Source organism: Stegodyphus dumicola, chromosome 5 (genome assembly GCF_044657685.1).
Source record: "Stegodyphus dumicola isolate Sdum_Otavi_A_Nest chromosome 5, ASM4465768v1".
In the NCBI taxonomy this organism is placed as follows: domain Eukaryota; kingdom Metazoa; phylum Arthropoda; class Arachnida; order Araneae; family Eresidae; genus Stegodyphus; species Stegodyphus dumicola.
This window is the reverse complement of record NC_140772.1, coordinates 145,413,911-145,435,410: the sequence shown is the minus strand read 5'-3', so window position 1 is coordinate 145,435,410 and position 21,500 is coordinate 145,413,911. Positions and strand designations below refer to the sequence as shown.

The 21,500-nt window shown below is 33.3% G+C and overlaps 1 long non-coding RNA gene and 1 pseudogene across 2 annotated transcripts in view; one reads left to right on the top strand and one right to left on the bottom strand.

Annotated features, from left to right (window-relative positions):
* Positions 1-21,500, bottom strand: part of LOC146997269 (cullin-5-like) — a 572,661-nt pseudogene that overhangs the window by 254,095 nt on the left and 297,066 nt on the right. The window lies entirely within an intron of this gene.
* On the top strand, positions 24-14,329 carry LOC146997272 (uncharacterized). Its single transcript, XR_015040975.1, has 3 exons — positions 24-1,614; positions 1,951-2,139; positions 12,289-14,329. It is a non-coding gene; the product is annotated as an uncharacterized LOC146997272 (long non-coding RNA).

The following is a 21,500-nucleotide window of genomic DNA, read 5'->3' as shown; positions in this document are numbered from 1 at the left end:
AAAGAAAAGGAAGGCAATGGTTTCCTGCCTGAATAGCCAGCGGCCAGTTAGAAAACTACATGACAAAAGCCCACAAGACGAATGCCCACTTAAAACCAGCACACATTTTCAGGAAATCCAAAATAACTATGACTTCCTGAAAAATTTTACGAGTAATTATTATGATTAAAAAAATTAAATTTCAAGTGGGAATGAAATTAATTTATGTAAAATCCAAGTTGTCAAAATTTAACTGGATTATTTGAAACCATGCTTTTTATTCACCATTAAAACGGTGTTTGCGCTTAATCATAATAGAATACTGTACTTTTATTTTTTTTTCGTTAAAATGAAAGTTCGGCTTTAATTCTCCATATTAAATTCATATAATGCAAAATTTTCTGTAGTGTTAAATTATTCATAAATTATTCTCTGTATATGATGAAAATTTACATACATATTATACTCCTTATAATTTTGTAGAATTAAAATAAGCTGTGTGGCCAGTATTCCCTTTCACCTCCCTTTGTCACACTTATACAAAGGCACTTCCATTTCTTGCGTAAATATAAAAACAAAGATACATACATGTATATGTTTTTAATTATATTATTTTGATTGACTCTCTGTACTATATATATATATACGAATTTAATTCAGCCGGAGACGAAAATGAAATGTGTTCCGCTACTTAAATTTATTGTTCAATTATTTCTTATTCATTTATTTTTTATTTTATCTCTATTCATGACGTATATATCGGTGTGGGTTTTTGTTAGTGTGGACTTTTATCAGCGTGCCCTTCTATCTATGTGGGCTTTTATCTGTGTGGGCTTTCATCAATGTGCGCTTTCATCGGTGTGGGTATTAGTCGCGTGGGCAATTATCCCAGTGGGGTCATTTTTGTGGGCTTTTGTCGTGTGCACTTTCGTCCTTTTGTCTGGTCACCGCATGGACTTTATGTATTTCCTTCACAATGCATTTTGCTGTGAAATGACAAACATTGTACAGTTAATAATTAAAAATAAAAGTATGTTTTGACTAACAAAACTAAAGAAAGGAATATTTATACATGATTAATAAAAATTAATTATTCATGTAATATTATATCTAGAGTAAGGTACCATCCTTATACTCATTATTGGAATTGTCGTATATTGATACTTTGATACCCCCCTTACTTTGTTTAAAAATTTGAAATTAGATTCCATTTACTCAAAAACCAGTATTATATTTATTTGTTCCATCTGCTTAGTTACACTTAAGTGATTAAAGTTCTAGTCATTGTACAAGGCATATATAATAAATATGTTTTTCTCCTATCTAAAATATCTATTTGTAAAATATCTTTTGAAGTAAATCTTTTAATTATAATAATGATTAATCTTTTATGTGGTAAGATTATGTAAATTATGTATGGATATTAGATTTAAGTGACTGAAATTTAAAAATTTCAATGGGAAAGTGGTGTTTACTTGGAATATTCCCATGATTCTCGAGTTACCTGGAGTCTTGTTAGACAACAATGCTGCATAAATGTACTAGACCGTTTGGCAGATGAAGCTACTATGTATTTTTCTGCATTGCATGGAAAATAGAGGTGTGTTCTTATACCTGTTACCCATCATCTGGCTCGTAAGTATGAATAAAATATTAAGATACTTATTTATTGATCTATTATTTATTGAAAAATATTTTTATGATATAAATCCAGATGTATTGCATAGTTACAAGAACTATCTATTAGTTTTCATGTTAGTTCTAAGCTTTATTGTAAATTTTATTTTTTTACTTTGAAAAAGAATAATTGTGATGAAATATTATATTCTGGACGATTATATATCTCTAAACCACAGAATTTATAGCAGCAATTTGCCATCAGTGTCAACATTAAAAAATCATTATACTGAATAATTCACCTTATAGCTGTAAACTGCTAATATTTTGATACAATTGGACATATTATTTTAGGATATGTCTCTTAATCTTCTCTTAACTCGTTCCATACTCAAATCATCCCCTTAGAAGCTAAGATTGAGAATACTCGTCTCCTCAAGCAACAATTGGATGCTGTACGAGTCGCATCGGACATGGACCAGCATACACCTCTTACGGCAAAAGCAAACTGTGATACATTGAAAGTACTGGAGCCCCTTAAGGGTAAGTGTGTTTTTAAATATCTCAGTATGCTAAAAAAACCCTTAGATAGCCTTGCTAATGCTTTTAATGATAATTTTAAGTTAAATATAAAAAGAAAACAACATGAAATCTCGGATAATTCAAACGCTAATTCTAACCACGAGGATGGTAAGCCCATAAGGCATACATACGTATAGTATATTTTTCAGTTGCAATACCTTATTACCACTGAGAATTTTTTGCGATTCCCAGGACGCCATAATACAGTCAAAAAGTCATTAACTCAGACACCCATAATCCGGACCTCAAAGCTACAAACTTTCTGCGCATGCGTCGCGTTTACGTGTGCTCGTAAGACCTTTACGGCTGTGACTTTGCCTGTGCACATGCGCATAATACGTTTACGCATGCGCGTTTAACGTATAACGGACGGTATAAGCTGAGCTAAAATTATCTAATTCAGTTAATGTTGCAGATTGCGTTGTTCCTTAATCTTCGAATTGGATCAGGCTTATTATTTTTTGCAGACTGTTAGAGCAATTTTATAAAAGTAAGCTTGAACTTTCGATTATGTCAAACAGAATTTCCGATATATATTTACTAATATGTACAGGATCTACAAAGCAAAAGTATGTTTCGAAGTCCATTAAACAAAAAGTGGAATTGCTGCAAAAAATGGAAAAAGGCATATCCTTTGTTTCTTAACCATTCCGAAATCTGTTTATCAATTTCATGCTGCTCTGCGGGGGGGACATCGCAGCGCGCAATGAACTGGAAGTTGATTTGTCAGCACTATCCTTATCTTCAGGGCAAATGTTTTTATTTTATTCGGCTTATAATTCCTTACTAAATGTAGTATTTCATCTCGATGTATTCCGTCTTTGATATGATTTAAATCAAATTCCTTGTCATTATAAATATCACAAGTACACATCAAATAGTTTTCTGGTTGCAATTTTCTAATTTCGACTATGCTTAATGTATGCTTTACGCATGTGCTTGTTGAAAGAAATGTTTAATAAAGTAAACAAATAAATATTAAGCTTTTTTTTTTGTAAATTTTGATACCCTTTAGATCATAATTGTTCTTTATTTCATAAATAACGGTTTCATATTTTTAATTGTATAATTTCTTCATGCCATCTTACCAGATTTAAACTGATGATCTATAATCCGGAATCGCCAAAGTCCCGACGAGTCCGGATTAACTACTTTTGACTGTATTTACAAAAATTCTGTGGAACCCAATAAGTACTGCGCAAATCCGACACATGCGTGAGTGAAACTGTCAATTTTTTCTTTTGTACACTTGCAGTTTTAGGTCACTACATTTAATTTCTAATTTTAAGACATAGAACAATGTGAACATTTTAAATAAGTAACAGATGAAATGACAGCGTCACGTGCAAAGCAAGAAAAATGAACGTTTCTATTATAAAATGAAGGCGTCGAAACGGATTCATTTTTTTTTTCTTTGTCTGTATTGCCATATCTATTTTAAGATGTATTGTATTATGTAAAAATATTTGGTAATTGTAAAAGTATTATAATAAATTAAAGAAATATCAAAACTGCTAAAATTCTAGGCAACCCCCTGCTGCAAGTCCAGCGACTCCAGTTTAAGAAACCCTGGTATAGACAGACAACCCGGCGAAATTACGCCCTAATTGAGATACAGACATAAAACTTATATCAAAATGATGGGGCATGCATTTGCAGTTGAAAGCAGCAAAACGCATCAAAATGGATCATTAACTTTCGAGTCGTGTGATTTCAAAAGCATTTTCCTACAACTTGCATTCTATTTGAGATGCAGATATAAAATTTGTGGAGCATGAAATTGCTATTGAATGCAGGAAACCGCATCAAAATCGGACAATCGGTTCCCGTGTAAAACAGATTTTAAAAAACTGTAATTCTTAGAGATGCATCAAATTTCATTGCCATGAAAAATATATTTCGTCCTCTGGACCCTGAAAACGATACTAATTATGTCCAGAATGCAGTTAACACTGTAAATCAACGAAGCACTTCAAGTCAAAATTTACTTACACCACCACAACCAAAAGTTGTTCCTCCAGTCAAAAATTCTACAATGATATAACCAGGGCAAACAAGTCCACAATACCAATTTTAAATCATATCAAATCCGAAGAACACAGGAAAAGGCCTAAAACCATCCTCAGAGACATACAATAAAGGTTTTTGATAAACGTTTAATTACTGTAAAGGCCCTTATTTTTGCAGGCCGTAATTTTCACAAAAATGAATATATCGGTGATTTCGCGAGTTGAAAATTTCACGAATTTTATATGAACAGAACAGAAAGTTGAAAAATTTTAAAAGTACTTAAGTAAAGTTGGGGGAAAAAAAAAGTATTTCGCAAAGCTTTGATTTTTGCGATTACGACGGGCTCACGAAAATAAGGGCCTTTACACCAGTTTAAAAAAGACCCAAAAAACTAATTAATTATTCTTTAACTAATTATTGTAATATACCTAATTGCCTAGCTTAGCACCAAAAATTGCGAAAATTAAAATTTTTATTCCTATCGGATCACTAATTAATATTGAAGCAGGCTTAATTTAATTTTTCCATCATGTCCTCTACCCCCTCATTCACTCAGCCATCCCTTTAAATTAGTATGGATTGAAGACAAGAAAGAATTTCAACCAATCACAAAAATGCTGGTGGAAAAAATTGAAATAAGTGAGAGATGGAGCGCTTAACGAGGATCCTTAAGCGCTCCATCTCTCACTTTGTAATCACAGTTCAACAGCTTTCGGCCATGAAGGCGGTAGCTATCATAATCATACCACACACTTTACAACCAATCACGTTCGTCTCGATCTAGTTACTCAACCGTAAACCACACAAGGATTTTTCGCCGATTTAATGGCTATATCCAAACTAAACAATAAAATTATCATAGGTAGAGACTTTAACTCACACCACAAAAATCGGAACTGCAGAAATGATAATTCAAATGGTCACATTGTTAATCAATTTGCCTCAATGGCCAACTTTACTGTTGTAGCTCCCTCCTACCCAACATGCTATAGATCTGCAAGCATTATTGAATTTTTCCTGCTAAAAAATATTTATCAACCATCAAGGATAGAAAGATTACGTGAACTATTCTCTGATTATAACCCTGTTTTAATGGAGGTGAATATCAGTAGCTATAGTACATCACACAAAAGAGCCTTTATTATGAACTGGGTAGCTCTAAACAACACTCAGTACCCGTTACCCGCGATACACAGTGAAGACGAGTTAGACGCAGTTATCGAAGATTTTACTAGCACACTTAACCGTGCTCTGAAAAATAGCAAGGCGGTCCCGTTGACTGGTAGGGCCAGAGATCCTGCTATTAGAGAACTTTTAGCTAACAGAAAGAGAGCTAGAAAAATATGGCAGAGGACCAGATGCCCAGAAGTTAAGAGAATTTTAAATCGGCTGAATCAGGAAGTCAGTACACGCACAAAACAAATGGTCTAGATATTTAGAATCACTCTACTGATGATCATGTATGTGGAAAGCTGCTTCTAGATATAATAGATGCTACACAAATATTCTGCCCCTTAATGGCCCCTCTGGGATCACATACACAGAAACTGAGAAAGCTGAGTCACTAGCTGATCACTACGCTACTCAGTTTTACATTAACATCTCACACCCAGACACAGAACGCACAGTTAGTTACACTAACAATTTATACTTTTCATAACCAAAAACAGACAACATCCGTCTTGCTAAACCTTCGGAAGTTAACACCGCCACCTCCATACCTGTCCCTTTCAATGATGTTCGATCGATTATTGCGGCTTCCCCGCTCTCTCCAGATGAGTATGCGATGAGAATCGCTACTCAGACTGAATCTGCTCTCATCTGTAAAGAGTACTCGTCCCCATTCATTGTCTCTCCAATTCCGGTGTTCCCGGCACCACAGAGAACGCCTTCTCCGATGGGCAGGCGTTAGAGGTACACACCGTACAGGGCGTCGTGCAAACAGACCACCACCCTGCAGTCTTCTGGCCACGGTAAAACGCAATATCTGTCGTCCAGTCGCCTGCGTCGTGTGTCTAGCGATTTCTCCCGCTGTCTGCCGCCTGTTTCTTCTGGCCTGTAAGGCAATATACCGGTCATCTGCAGGTGTGGTTCCTCGTGAACGACCACTACTAAACCCCCGGATAGCTGTTCCTGTAGTTTTAAATTGTCTCCAAAGTCGTGAAACGATGCTGTGAGCAATTCCGATCTCTGCAGCCACACTTGTCACACGGCGGCCTTCCTCCAACTTCCCAATGACCTCGGGTAAAAGCATCCAGATGTCATCTAACAGATTGATTATTCGCCATTTCTCGCTGAGGCAGCAACTCAGTGTGATTTTAACTGCTATACGGTGTGCAATCTCTTTGCCAGAAATACTGATCTTTCACCGACAACATGCTTTATACAACTCAGACACTCCCCCATTATATCTACCTGCATATCTGCGCAAGTGCTACCGTAGATCACCTTACTTAATCTCGGGATTGGTCTTTCTGTCCGCTCTGCCTCTTCGTTCAGCTGATATGCTAATTTTTCGACTTTGTCCTTAATTTTTGCACACCAGTGTATTTCACGTGCTATACACAGGATAAGGTACAACCCAGGAACCTGGAAATGATGTGTGTCTTTGTACCCTTCTAAAGGAGTATGGATTGAAAACAGCCTAGGCCTTCCCCGTAGCACACTGTAAATCACACTTCACCCAATAGGATTACTCCTCTGCCAGCCAACAGAAGTTCAACAAGCTCCCGCCTACCACCTGACTACTGAACCATTCAGCCTTGAATACTCGAGGAGAGGGGGAAGAAAAAAGAAGAAAAGGGCTTTTTCTTCTCTCTCCGCCCCCGATTGCCTCTGCTGCTCACACTCCAACTAGCTCTAGGTTTTAACTTCAAAACTCATCATCTTATATTTGCTGCAAACTCTGCCATTACTACTGATTATAATGTCACAATTGCTTTCATTTCATTTCACTGCCATAACTGCTCTTCGAATTTTTATTTTTACGAACTTCAGCAACATTATTTCTTTAACATTCGTAAAAGTATTAACTTACTACACTGGGATAAGGCTATGCCCAGGAACCCACTACAACTGAACATTAGTTCATCGAGGAAGGGCATACTCTAAATGAAGCTGCAGATGTCCAAATAAAAAAGGAAAAGAAAACCTATTCACAATAAATTGTTTCAACAAAGGAAACGATTGTGTGATTTTAGATGACAGTCGGAGAGTATTAGTATCAAATATTTTATTTCATCATACCACCAACAAATATTTTCTTTTGTTTCAGAAGCCCATCAAAAACTTACATGACAGCAAATGCAAATCTAGTATAAATAACGTTTATGTTGCTAAAATAAATTCTGATTTCCAAAGATGGCCTGTTTCTCGCATTGTTGGTAAATCATGGTTGATGGGCATTAAGAATGGTCTTTCCTCTAATTCACTGGACACACACAAATTAGCAGCACGTTGGTGTTAATTCTTTTTAACTCTGTATTAAAATATACAACTTTAAACTTAGTTGACATATGCGGCATTTGAAGTGCAAATAATAAAAATTTTTCTTAAATACTATGCTTTGTTGCTTATCTTTTAGAAATTTAAAGACCTGGAATTCTGCAATTCTGAGTAAAAAATGAAAATAAAAAACAATTAACACCAACAAAAACTTGTGGTAACATGACAGACAAATTATTACAAATACTACAAAAGATCATGCCTTTTCATTTTATTTAACCATATGTTAAAGCAGTATTCTTTATTAGACCTGGAAAAGTTAGAAACAGGAATATATTTTACTACAAAAACTATACGACAATTTTGAAATTAGAAGCTTTTCTGTATGAATTCCACTCTAAAACAATGCAAGTGCAGTCTTGACGATAAGAAAGTCAAATTTATTGAAATTTAAATTTGTATTTCCATTTTAATTTTCATTTTCCTAAAAACATTTGTCAACTTTGCAGGATTTCATCTTCAAGTATATATGTACAGACATTTAAAGTTCTGATGTATTAACATCTCGTGGAAATACACCTATCCCTCGATTTATACAGTACTTACCTGTTTTACATGATTTCAGTTTTACACAGTTTAAAAATTAACAGATTTCAAAAACTTAGTAAAATAGTATTTGCTGCATAAATGCAAATACATACATTTGAAGTCATTTTTTAATCTCATTTCTTTGGTAACACTGGTGGCAACAACAAGGATGGGGATTCCCCGTGTTAGGGGAATCTCAATAGTATGTATATGTATTTCATAACAGTAAAATTTTAAATTATATGGTTCACGCGAACTAATGCAGTATCAGTATTTTAGCAGCAAGGATTACATCATTTTTATCTACATATCTGAATGTTTACTAGCAAGTTTTCAACATTTATAGTTTTTGTGGCATTTTTTATAATTTATGTAAATTTTTTAAAGTATTATAATGCCAAAACGATTTTTAAAAAAAATCAAAAATGAAATTAGAAGCAAAAATTAAAATATTAGATCATCTATGTAATAGAGAAGGAGTAACAAATGTTGCTAAATTTTACTCCATGAATGAAGCCACAATAAGGACAATTAAAAAAAAAAAATGAAGACTCTACTAGAAAAAGAATTAGATATGGGTAGAAGACGAAAATTTAAAATGGATTCCAATTGATACTGATGCTATTAGAAACAAGGCTTTAAAAATTTATAAAGCACTTAAGAATCGGTCACTATCGACTTTGTCAGATGAAAAAAAGGTATCTTTTTCCACAAGTCATGGTTGGTTTGAGAGATTTAATAATATTTAAACAAAGGCATTCTTTACATAATCTAAGATTGAAAGGAGAAAGTGCATCTGCTGATTCGAATGTAACAACAATATCCAGCAAAATTTGCTGAAATCAATTGCCACGATCTCCTACATTTCTGATCAGATCTTCAATGCTGACGTGTCTACGTTGTTCTGAAAAAAAAAAAAAAAAAAAAAAAAAAAAAAAATACAGTCAAAAGTCGTTAATCCGGACTCGTCGGGACTTCGGCGATTCCGGATTATCGATTTTTCCGGATTATAGATCATCAGTTTAAATCTCGTAAGATGGCATGCAGAAATTCTAAAATTAAAAATATGAAACCGTAATTTATGAAATAAAGAACAATTATGATCTAAAGGGTATCAAAATTTACAGAAAAAAAAGCTTAATATTTATTTGTTTACTTTATTAAACATTTCTTTCAATGTAAGTTGTTTAAGTTGCTTCATTTTATGTGATACTAATACTTTCTCTTTAATTCTATAAACAGACATAATTTCTTTTCAGTTAAAAAGTTCTGCTGTTCAAGTCCCGTTAATTGCTGTGCCGAGAATACCGACTAACTGGTCAATGGAAATTTTTTCGTTTTCACTAACCTCTCTGTCACATTCTTCATGTCTTTATCCATTTTTTTCAGCAATTTCACTTTTTGTTTGTTGGACATTGAAACATACTTTCGTTTTGTAGATCCTTTGGAAGTTCCAGCATCGGAAATTCTATTTGACATAATCGAAAGTTCAAGTTTACTTTTATAAAATTGCTCTTACAGTCTGCAAAAAATAATAAGCGGGATCCTATTCGAAGATTAAGGAACAACGCAATCATTAACATTAACTGAAATAGATAATTAGATAATTTTAGCCTACACCGTCCGTTATACATTAAACGCGCAGGCGAAAACGTATTCTGCGCTTGCTCACACGCATATGCGCAGTAGTCAAGTTCTTACGCGCTCGCGTAAAACGCCTGTGCGCATGTGCTAACGCGGCACATGCGCAGAAAGTTTTTAGCTTTGAGGTCCGGATTATAGATCATTCCGGATTATAGGTGTCCGAATTAACGACTTTTGACTGTACCTTGCAAATCAGCTAGTGGTCATAAGGTAGTGAAAAGTCATACAATTTTTTTCTGTTGCAATGCTTCAGGCAATTATATAATGAAACCATTGGTTATTAACAAATCAAAAACACCATGTTCATTTAAAGGAACAAATATAAATAACCTTCCCTTTTATTGGATGCCTAACAGGAAAGCATGGGTCACTGCCATAAGGTTCAATGAATGATTTCTTACCATGTTTGTCCCAGATGTCAAAAATTATTTAGGTAAAAAAGGATTGCCTTTTAAGACTCTTCTTTTAATAGATAATGCACCTGGTCATCTTCAAAATTTACAACACAAAAAAGTAGAAATAGTCTTTTTGCCCAAAAAATACAACTTCTTTATTACAGCCATTGAATCAAGTAATATTTTCTGGCTTTTACAACATTGTGTATATCAAACAAACCTTTAGGTATATTTTAGAAAAAATGGAGAATAATGAATCTTACTCTTATGGATGCTTGGAAGAAATTTACAATCTTAGATTGTGTTGGACTGTCATATACTCAGATTAAACAATCAATGCTCAACGCATGCTGGAAAGCAATACGCTGGATGTTGCTAAAGATGAGAATGATAGATTACCATTAGAGTGTGAATATTCTCAGATCACTAAATTGGCTCAAACTGTAGTAGGAGAAGGTTTTGAGGATTTAGCTCAAGCATATATTAAAGGAATAATGGTTGATGAAGAACTAAATGAGGATGAGTTAGTTAACATGATTCATGAAACAAATAAACATGATGAAGACCAATCTGAACCAGCTGCATTCACAGCTAAAGTCATCAGTGTAGGACTTGAATTGGGAAGAAAATTAGGTAATCATTTTTTACAATATGACACAAATGTCGAATGAAATCTCCGATTCCAAGGGGAGCTTAGTAAGTGTTTAAATCTATATACGGATGTTTAAAAAGATTTAGGGGGACAAAAAAACAACAGGCAATTGTTAATTATGGATTTCATCATGAAGTCTAGTCGATGTGAGATCTCCCCTAATTTATCATCTATTGAAGCAGAATCGTATCACGAATACTCAAGTGATGAAAGAGACATCATACCAATCAAGAAGAAAAAACTAATAATTCATGAAAGTGATGTCAGTCCAAAATCAACTCTAAATATGAGAATATTTGTAGAAATTTCCTGTTCTTTCAATTCGAGCCACAATTTTTCATAAATGCTACATACTTTCATTACATTATCAGGTTGCATACTTCTGATGTCTGTGTAATTTATTTAATTGATGATGTAATTTATTTAATTGATAACTAAATATACTCGATTATGTTTTCACAAGGCTTGCTAATGTTTTTTTAAATAACACGAAAATAATCATGCAATGCAATAAAAATAGAACATCACTTTCCTGCCTCAGAATATACTACTAATAACAGGTTGTTTAAAGAGCAAAATATACAAAATTTAAATTAAATAATTATTTCCTTTTACTCAGTTGAATATGCATTTAATTCATAAACATGTATATGCAGATAAAATTAGCTATGTCAATAAAGTTCTGCAAAGAATAATGAACGTGATCCTATTAGTTAAGTGTTGCAACTTTATTTCATATGAAATATTTTCTATATAGTCATTCCTTAAAAGTAGTCTCTGAATAATTAAACCAATTAAATTTGTTTCTAAATGTACTTGGGTTAATTGATAAAAGCAAGGCTTTTTTTTAAATGGCAAGCTGATTTTTAATTGATTTCATACTTAGATACATCATTATACATACATTAATAAAATAAATAAAATTCTAATTATGTTAGGGCAGTTTCCATTTTGCTGGTGTTTACTAAAGAAAATTTTACAGATAGCATTTTTAACAAAAACGCTGTTTATGATCATTTAAGATTTAAAAATAAATAAATAAATAAATAAAGAGAGAGAGAGATTATTTTGTAAGTATTCATCAAGAATATTTCTTCCAATTTATGTTTTCGAAGAAACGCCTTTATTACACCAAAGTAAAAAAAAATTATCCCTCTACCAAAACTTAAATCTGTATCGATTAAAAAAGAACAGTAATGCGTATTTAATAAGAACACAGGAATAAATTGTATTAAAACTCAAATCTATTTGTAAATTGTTCTTCTCTAAACTTATGCTTTGAACCTGAAATATTTTGAATGAAATAGTGCTTTTTTATTTATTTTAAGACTTGATCTATTTTAAATTTACCTAAAATACCTAAAATAATTATTTTAGCTTTTCAAGAGTTTCTTTTACATTGCTGAATTTGATGAAGGTGTACAAACGGTGCCAAATTCTTGGTTTTGGGCTGATATGGATAAATGACATATGTAATATGAAAAAATGAATCAAACTGAACAAAATGATTGCATCACATCAAGCCCCAGATTATTGAGAACTTTGGCAATTTCACCGGGTTCTCTAAATTTTTGCATCGACAAGTATGATATTTTCTATAATTATGTGTTCTTGTTGCTCATTTTTCTCACTGTATAATTTAGAAAGCTGAATAGAACATGGAAAATGCTGTTATGAATGACATCAGTACCAAAATATTTTTAAAATATAGTAACATCTCCATTTTTAGTACTTTTATCCATAAATTATTAGTACGAGTTGGTAATTTGGTTTTTGAATCTTAACATTATTTTAATTACCAGACTAGTTGTTTAAAAATAGGAATGCATGTATTAAAAAATTCAAAAATTAACAATCATATCAGGATATAATATATATTTGCTTTAACATTTAACTGCATTTTTTTATACAAATTTGATGCTCTCAAAATCTATTCGGTCACCTTAATTTTGCAGTGGAAAAATAATGAAATAGTATAATCCTACAATTCGAAACCATAAAAATTCTATTTGATTTATTTATTGAATAAATTGTTGCAAAATATCTGAAATTTGCAGAATTTTATAAAATAATGTAGCCATGACTGTTAATTTAATTTTACATCAAATATTTCGATAATTATACATGAGCAAATAAATGCTGCTAGAACATTTAGATGTTTAATCTAACATTAAACGATTATTTAATTCATTCTTTTTGCTTTATGTTAAATTATTGTTTATGAGTGATAACGGAAATTTAAAATTTTCAGTGAAAAAGGCATAGAAAAGTTAAAGTTGGCTATGAAGTTTTCAGACATCGAAAAGTGCAGAATTTGGTGCGGAAACAACAAAAAAAAAAAAAAAAAAAAAAAAAAAAAAAAAAAACCACCAGCGATTTAAATTCTCCGATTCTTCAGATGAGTAAAAAAAGTAAACAAGTAAAAAACAGTAAAAAAAGTACTATAGTAAAAAAGCTAGCAGAGCTGTGCTTGCCATTGCTACCAGAGTGCACACAAGGAAAATATTTTCAACCAGAATTTTCTGCATCTGTTTTAGCTAGTCCTCACTGCAAATCTGAGGACTAATACTCCAAAAGCAGGCTCATCAGAAAGACCCAATAAAGGTTTCGTACTGTTGCATTCCTGTACAGGTTCATGCAATTTGGAGTGATTAACGATGACACTTAATAAACACACAATGTATTTGCCAGTATTATTCAGGACATCTCCAAAAACATGTTTACAGTCGTCCAAAAACTGCGACAAGCACATTGAAACAATCAGCAACAGAGCCTTTAGGCTGTAACAGTGAAGACAGCTTCACAGCAAAGTGCTAGAGTACAGCTCCCGACTAGGTTCAGTCTTCTCAGAACTCGACGTACTGTCGAGATTCTCGACGCTACAACTCGCGATGCACTCCACAATAAGCACTAGAATACAGCTTCTGACTCAGTTCAATCGTTCTTGGAGCTCAACACACTCCAAGATAAGACTCGATGATGCACTAACTCGCGATACATTAAGAGACTCTCTCTACGCACTCCCCAATCAACTCAATACTAGACTGAAAATCAACTCGATAGACTCGAGATACTACTGCTACTCCGCATACAGGCAGGGTTTATATAGCTTTTAGCATGCATTCGAGAACATTCTAAGTCAAACCAGTAAGAACTCGTTCTAAATGGTTCTCCATCCGTCTACGGCATATTGCCAATTTCGCTGAAAGATGTTGCCAAATGGGTGATTTCTCGCCAAATCTAGCAAATCCTAAACCTGCTTTGTGGGAAATCTATCTTACCGCAGCTGGAAATTTTTTAACAGTAACTTTCTGAATTTGCCAATAGTCAATTTTTTAAAAGTGTTCTGTTTTCAGGTTTTTAGAATAATTATGTAATAAAGACACAATAACACGCCGAATAAATACTAATTCAGAAGTCAAACAACAAAAATCAGCGTTATATTTACAAAATTTTCACAGTGACTGTTTACTGTGAAAATTTTGTAAATATAACGCTGATTTTTGTTGTTTGACTTCTGAATTAAATATGTAATACCCTGACCTTTTCTCTTCCGCAGAACTTCAACATCTAATCTTAAAAAATTTAAATTCTTTATCTAGATTACAAATATTGCAAGAAAAGGTGGAGTTGCTGAAAACTCCTAACTGTGCAATCAACCGAAAAATTCAGAATTAAATATATTCCAATTAAAAACTGAATTAGAACTTCAATTTTTAGAGAGAATGTTTCTCAACAACATAGCTCCTGTGGTATTGTAAAATAATATTTTACATTAATCCTAATAGTTTTTTTTTTTATTTTTTTTTTTTTATTTTATTTTATTTTGTTTACTTTTTGCACACATTTTCATTTTATAAAGTAATTTCTGTTACGTTTTTGCTTAAATGAAATTTTCTATTTCAGTATTATCTTATTTTCTTTACATAAAAACTAACTGCAGAAAATGTACTAAAATACAAATATGGAACTCAAAGCAATGAAAACATTATGATTTTATAAATAAGTTTCCATTACATTTGCATTTTATTTTGAGGAAAGTTAGATTTCTTGAGTGTTCTGTGAAGTTGAAATAATTTTCTTAAATGATAGAATAAGAAATCTTGTTGGTTATGCATTTATAGATTAAAGTCAATTTTTATTTATATATTTATTTATTTAGGTCAATGAATTGAAACATATTAATGTTAAAGGAGACTAACGTAAACATATTAATAGTAATCGTAACAAATATTTTGAAGTGATGTAGGACACGCTAGCCGAAGAGTACAGTTGGGTAAGTGAAAAAAAAAGGGGGGCATTTAAATCCCTGAAGTTATCATAGGTTATTTTACATAAGTCAACATTTATAAATATATTTTTATGTACATCATCATTTACAAAATATCTTGATAATTTACATTACGTATAATATGAAATCTGCCAAATTAAGTCACACCCAGCACCCGTAGCTCTCAGCCTGAGTCAAATCTTAATTATTCAAAAAATCGAATAAAATAAGACCAGACTTCCATGAATAGTGCATAGTGCTACTAAATGCATATGTGACCATCCCAGAAGAAATAAAGCAGGTAGATATTAGCATCTGGAAAGATATCCCAAAGCATGAAGGAAGAGTAATATATTTAGTGTATGAACCTGTTATGTCAAGAAGACTTTAAATGAATTAGAAGACAACATAAAATAGCAGTTTTATCTGATCGCAAATGTTTAAAATGTTATTTAAAATGTCTAACTTTTTTTTATTCTTAAAATGATGTTTAATCCTCATTTGTTCTGCTATTTAATTTTTATGATGTATTGTTACTTAGTTTGTTATCTATCCATTTGTCAGTAATTGAGCTGAATTAAGTAAAGCTTTGTTCTTTTACATTATATTTTACCGCTCGATCAGGCCGACTGCCGTACCAAAGCACTCGGGTTCGAATCTCGAAAAAGGTTCGGGGGTTGTAAATGCATAGTGTCTGTGCATCATGGGGGCACCCAAAATATGCTGCAAGCCGAAAAGTTCTTTCAAGAAGCTGATCGTAGGGAAAGAGAACTTGAAAATCCTTGGACTCGTCCTCCGTGTGATAGTTGCATCGCAAAAATGTTATGGTTTTTAATTAATTGACTTTCTGTTTAAATATGCAGTAATTATAATTAAAAATTCACAAGTAAATTTTCCATTTAATGTATTTTTTAGAGATAGTGCAAACTCATCTCCCTGCAACAATTGAAAAGAAAGGTGCTACTATAACAGTTAATCTCAAAAAGGTTGGTGGGTGGTAAATGTATAGTGTCTGTGCAGCATGGGGGCACCCAAAATATGCTGCAACAAAGTTGCTACTACACTCATGTCCATAAATTAAGGATAATTCGGAGTCACGCGGAAATCGAACTCTAAAATATACTAAAATATCACCTGTAACATCACAACACACATCTTCAAGAATCATATGCAAATTTTAGGAAGTAACCAGATGACACCGATGGTACTTCACAATGACGAGAATGTAAGAAAGTGATATATAACGAATACAGGCAAAGAAGTAAAATTGTTCGCAGGCACTTTATAAGCATTTCAGTGCAATAACCAAATAGTTCGCAGGGGCTTTATAAGCATTTCAGTGCAATAACCGACAAAGGACGCATTTGGATGATTTTTTACGTGGTAGAATTATCGGCCGTCTGGAATGTGGGCGTACCCAACTGGAAGTATCAGACAAACTTGGAATTGCCCAGAGTGTCATCTCCAGGCTTTGGCAACGATTACCAGATGATGGTAATGTGAGTAGACGTTACAGCACAGGTCGCCCCAGAGTTACAGCGCCGAATAAGGACCGGTATTTGGCAGTTACTGCCAAAACAAACAGGTGGAGCACAGCCTGAGACCTGCCTCGTCAGCTCTCTTCAGCCACTGGTACGACAATTTCAAGGCAGACCGTGTACAGACGCTTAGGGCAGATTGGTTTATATGTTCGTAGACCTGTCAGATGCGTTCCACTTACTGCAACTCACTGTCGCCTGCGGTTAGCCTGGAGTAGAGAGTGGACCACTGTGGACACCACAACAGTGGGCTTGTGTGATGTTTTCCGACGAGTCCAGGTTTAGCTTGCAGTCTGATTCTCGCCGGACTTTCTTTCATATGGAGAGCTCCAGGTATTCGTTACCACCAAGAAAGCATCATTGAACGACACCGTTACGGTGGTGTAGGAGTGCTCGTTTGGGGTGGAATTATTCTGGGTTCCAGAACTGACCTTCATGTTCAAATTGGAATCATGACAAGCCATATCTATCGGGACGTCATTCTGGAACAACATGTACATTTGTTTCGGGGTGCCATGGGCACACAATTTGTTTATGGATGACAACGCCCGTCCTCACCGTGCAAATATCGTAAGCGAATGCCTTCAATCGGAGGATATCACCCGTACAGACTGGCCAGCATTCTCACCAGACTTGAACCAGTAGAACACGTGTGGGACATGCTTGGCCGACGAGTTGCAGCCCGTCAACCTCCTTCTACATGTCTACCGGAACTTCGGAGTGCATTGCTTTTTGAGTGATGTAATATCCCCCAAGATCAGATCAATAATTTGATACTCAGATGCCTAGGCGTTGTACGGACTGTATTGCATCGTCTGGGAGACATACAATGTATTAACAATCAAACCAACCATGTAATATTGGTTTTTTGTAAATAAGTTTTTTTTTTTTTGGTAATTTGCTCCAGGGAGAAAAGAAATCGCTAATTTTTTTAATAATATCAAACATATAGCATCTGTTTTTGCTCTTTACCTTTTGTTTAATAAATAAGCTTTACAAATAAGTCAAATTTGTTTTGCTTCTAACTTTTCCTTTGCCTGATTTTGCATTATCCTTAATTTATGGACATGAGTGTATAACAGCGAGTACTTTTGTGTACAGAAGCTGTCTTGAAAGCTTAGAATCTAAAATTTTAAGTTTGTATTTGTTTTTACTGAATTGTAAGTATTATAAATTCATATGTTTGGAAGCGTCCGAGTTTCAAAAATAATAAAAGTATAAATGATAAATAATAAAGCTTCAAAATAGTAAATCAAACAATCATCAAAATGTTTAGTACCTATTTAAAAATTTGGAGCTTTCTTTCAATTTTAAAGTAATTTAAAATTTAATAAATAGCTTTAAAACTCTTGCCAGTCACTGCTCATCTCAATGCATATAATAGCATTATAATTTTTTATAATAATAATGCATATTTTGTTTAATTTCATGAGGCTGAAGGAGACATTGTAAACTTATATTATGAATACGAGTCATATTTTGTAAAATTCGATGAAAGGCCATTCGAAAAACATGTATACATTGACAGAATTGCCGATATAAATAAAATATGTTATTAACAATATTAACTTCTTATTAATTAAGAAAAGGCTGCATTAAATATATTAAAAGGATCTTTTAAAATTTTTGCAGGAAATGAATTTAAGTTTCTCTTAAGTGAATGGATATTTTTATATCTTTATTACCGTATTTGCAGGCGCATAAGGCACATCCCCCTTTTTTTATACACATTTCATTATAATGAATTTACAGTATTTTAAATATAAATGCAAAGTAATACTTTATACCCACAATTCATCTGGGGAAGAGCTTTTAATTTTCTTCATCAAAACCTAAACACTCATCACCATAGCTAAATGAAAAGTCACTTGAAACCTCTCCTAAATCAGCATTCGAGTCCTCATACAACAGATTGTCCTCTGTACCATCCAGTGTATTAATAATGCCACACTTCATACATGATTTAACCTCTGCCTCTGTTTTCACAGCATCCCAAGATGCTTTGACCCATTCACAAACTTTCCAAATGTTAGGCCTTCCCCTTCTTCTTGATGGTGTAACCTCAAAATTTGAAGCCTGCATCCAGCTTGCATGCTTTGTTACAGCAATTTCAACGTTGTTTTTGAACCATAATTTGCCAACAAACTTAAGAAACACCAAACAGTTGAAATTTCCCACACTTAAAAGTCGTTCGCAAAAATTGCAGTTTTCATGCCAGATGCACATTTACTAAGCTCTCCGTAACTGTAATATTCCCACACATCGCAAGGAAACAAGAAAAAAATCACATAACTCCAAAAAAAGAGGAAATTTCCAGAAATTAATGCAATCAAAAACTGAGTATCGACATACAAGATGCACCTCCTTTTTTTCCCGACTTATTTTCAAAGAAAAAAAGTGCGTCTTATACACTAGAAAATTTGCTATTTAAAACTTTCTTACATTTATTGGAAAACAAATTGTTTTATATGCTTAATTTCATTCACATAACTATGCTCACTGTAGTTATTGGCTATACTAAATATTTGAATGAAGAAATGTAAGTTTTATTTGCACAAAAACTATTAGCATATGTTTTATAGCAATACACGCAAGTACACAAAAGTGATACACAAAAACTATGAGCATATAGTTTTATAGCAATTTATGAGAGCAAAGTTTTACATAAAAATGTAAATGAATCATAAACGCATCTGTTATATAATTTCAATACAATGAGATATAACAATAATCACTGAGGAAATCTGATATGATTGTGATGACTATATTCAATAATTAAAAAATTCCAAAGATTCCAGTAAGATTTTAATAACTGGAAGAGTAACTTCTTACTGGATCAATAAAACGCTTTTCTGCTGTTATCAGTTTTACTGGAGGAGATGTCTGAAATACTGCTATTGCGACATTATACTGATTAAACTAATGTAACACTGTGCGACACCCACACAGATCTTTAAAGCAGCAATTCTCAACAGGTGGTACACAAGATAAAAAATAGGTGGTAGGCAAAGAAACAAAGTTCAAAAATTCTATGAAGAAAAAAAGAACAATTGTTAGAAAATTCCTGTGATTGCACTTCCACTGAAGATTTCATAAATAACAACTTTTGGCTACACCGAAAAAAAGAATTTAAAGGCATTTCAAATAAAGCTAAATTTTTATTGCCTTTTCGCACAACCTATTTGTGTGAACAAGGATTTTCTTCCATGTTTTATTTGAAAAATAAATACAGAATAAAATTAAAAGTGGATCACACTTAAAGCTAAGTGAAATAAGGCCAGACAAAGAAATTGATCTCTCTTAAACAGGCCCAAATTTTACACTAAATTTAAGTATATAACTTAAATTTTGATAATTAAAATGGTAACCAATTCTTAATTAATATTTTTTATGTGTGCCTATTTAATACAGATAGCCAATAGCTTGTGCAAATGGCAAAACATTTATTTTTTCTATTTATATTGAGAAACTGAATAAGTATTATAAAATGTACAATAATCATACTGGTTGTACTAAGGTTTTTAAATTTTTGTTTAGATGGTATGTGTTAGTCAAAAGGTTGAGAACCGCTGCTTTAAAGCAATTAAATTTATGTCACTTTGTGAAGTTATACAAAAGTCGCAGTGTGACATTAACATCATTATCGCAGCATGACTTTACTACCATACTCAAAGACAAAGAAGCAACAATAACAAAAAAAAGAAGCCAAGAGAAAAAATTGGTATCTTACCTCTCAGCCTCCACATCCACAGGGCCTGTTTGCTCACATCCTCTTCTTGGGCGCTTCGCATTCCTATAATAAACAAAAATAGGTACAATTTTATTACCGAGACCATAATAAACCACAGTGACAGTACATGCATAAAAGCACCAAACTTGGCACACACATCCATTTAAATCATAAATTGACATCACATAAATTTAGATACTTCTAAATGCAAGTGAATTATGACTGCACATAAATTTAGATAGCTCTAAATTTTAATTTACCACTGAAATACTGGTATACTTTTTAAACTTTTTAAAAGTGCATCGAATCTATCTATTTAGAAATTGCCAGAGATGAAAAATTTGCAATAAAATTTTGACAAAGAAAAGGCATCATTCATGATTGTGTGTGATTATGACAAAGCCTCAAGGGCTATCTGCCTGTGCCTTTGTGGAGCACTTTCTAAGGGAAACTGGCTTGTATACACGTTACACATGGGGAAAACCACGAAAACGCCCAGCCCGTTCCTGGGATTCGAACCTCGGACCGACTACCAGCGTTCGGTGACTCCACCGCTCGGCCGCTGGTGGGCCTCATTCGTGATAGAAAATTAGGCTTAAACTATAGTCCAAGAACCATGAAATGAAACCATTTCATCGATAACTCAACAACTAAATGGCACCTTTAATCTTCTAGGTGTATCTACGGATTATTTCGTATTGAAAGATGGCTTTCCAAATCACGACACGCAGAATATTCTTGTCAGATTTTGATAAATACGAAATGGTTTCGAATGAATGCGGCAACTGGCAGTAGGGAAATAGCAATCAATAGAGAAAGATGTTACAGCGCGAGGTTCATAAATAAAAACCTCGTATCCAGCCACACTATCTGCCGACCTGTAGGCGATTTTCGTGCCGAAACCGAAAAATACTAAGAAGCCTTCGACCGAAAGCTTTGTGTATGCAAAAAGTTTGTGAAACAAAATTTCTCTTATAAAATAAAATGCAATTTGCACTGAACCCATGAATTACTTTTAAAGAAATTAATATCACCTAATTTACAAATAATT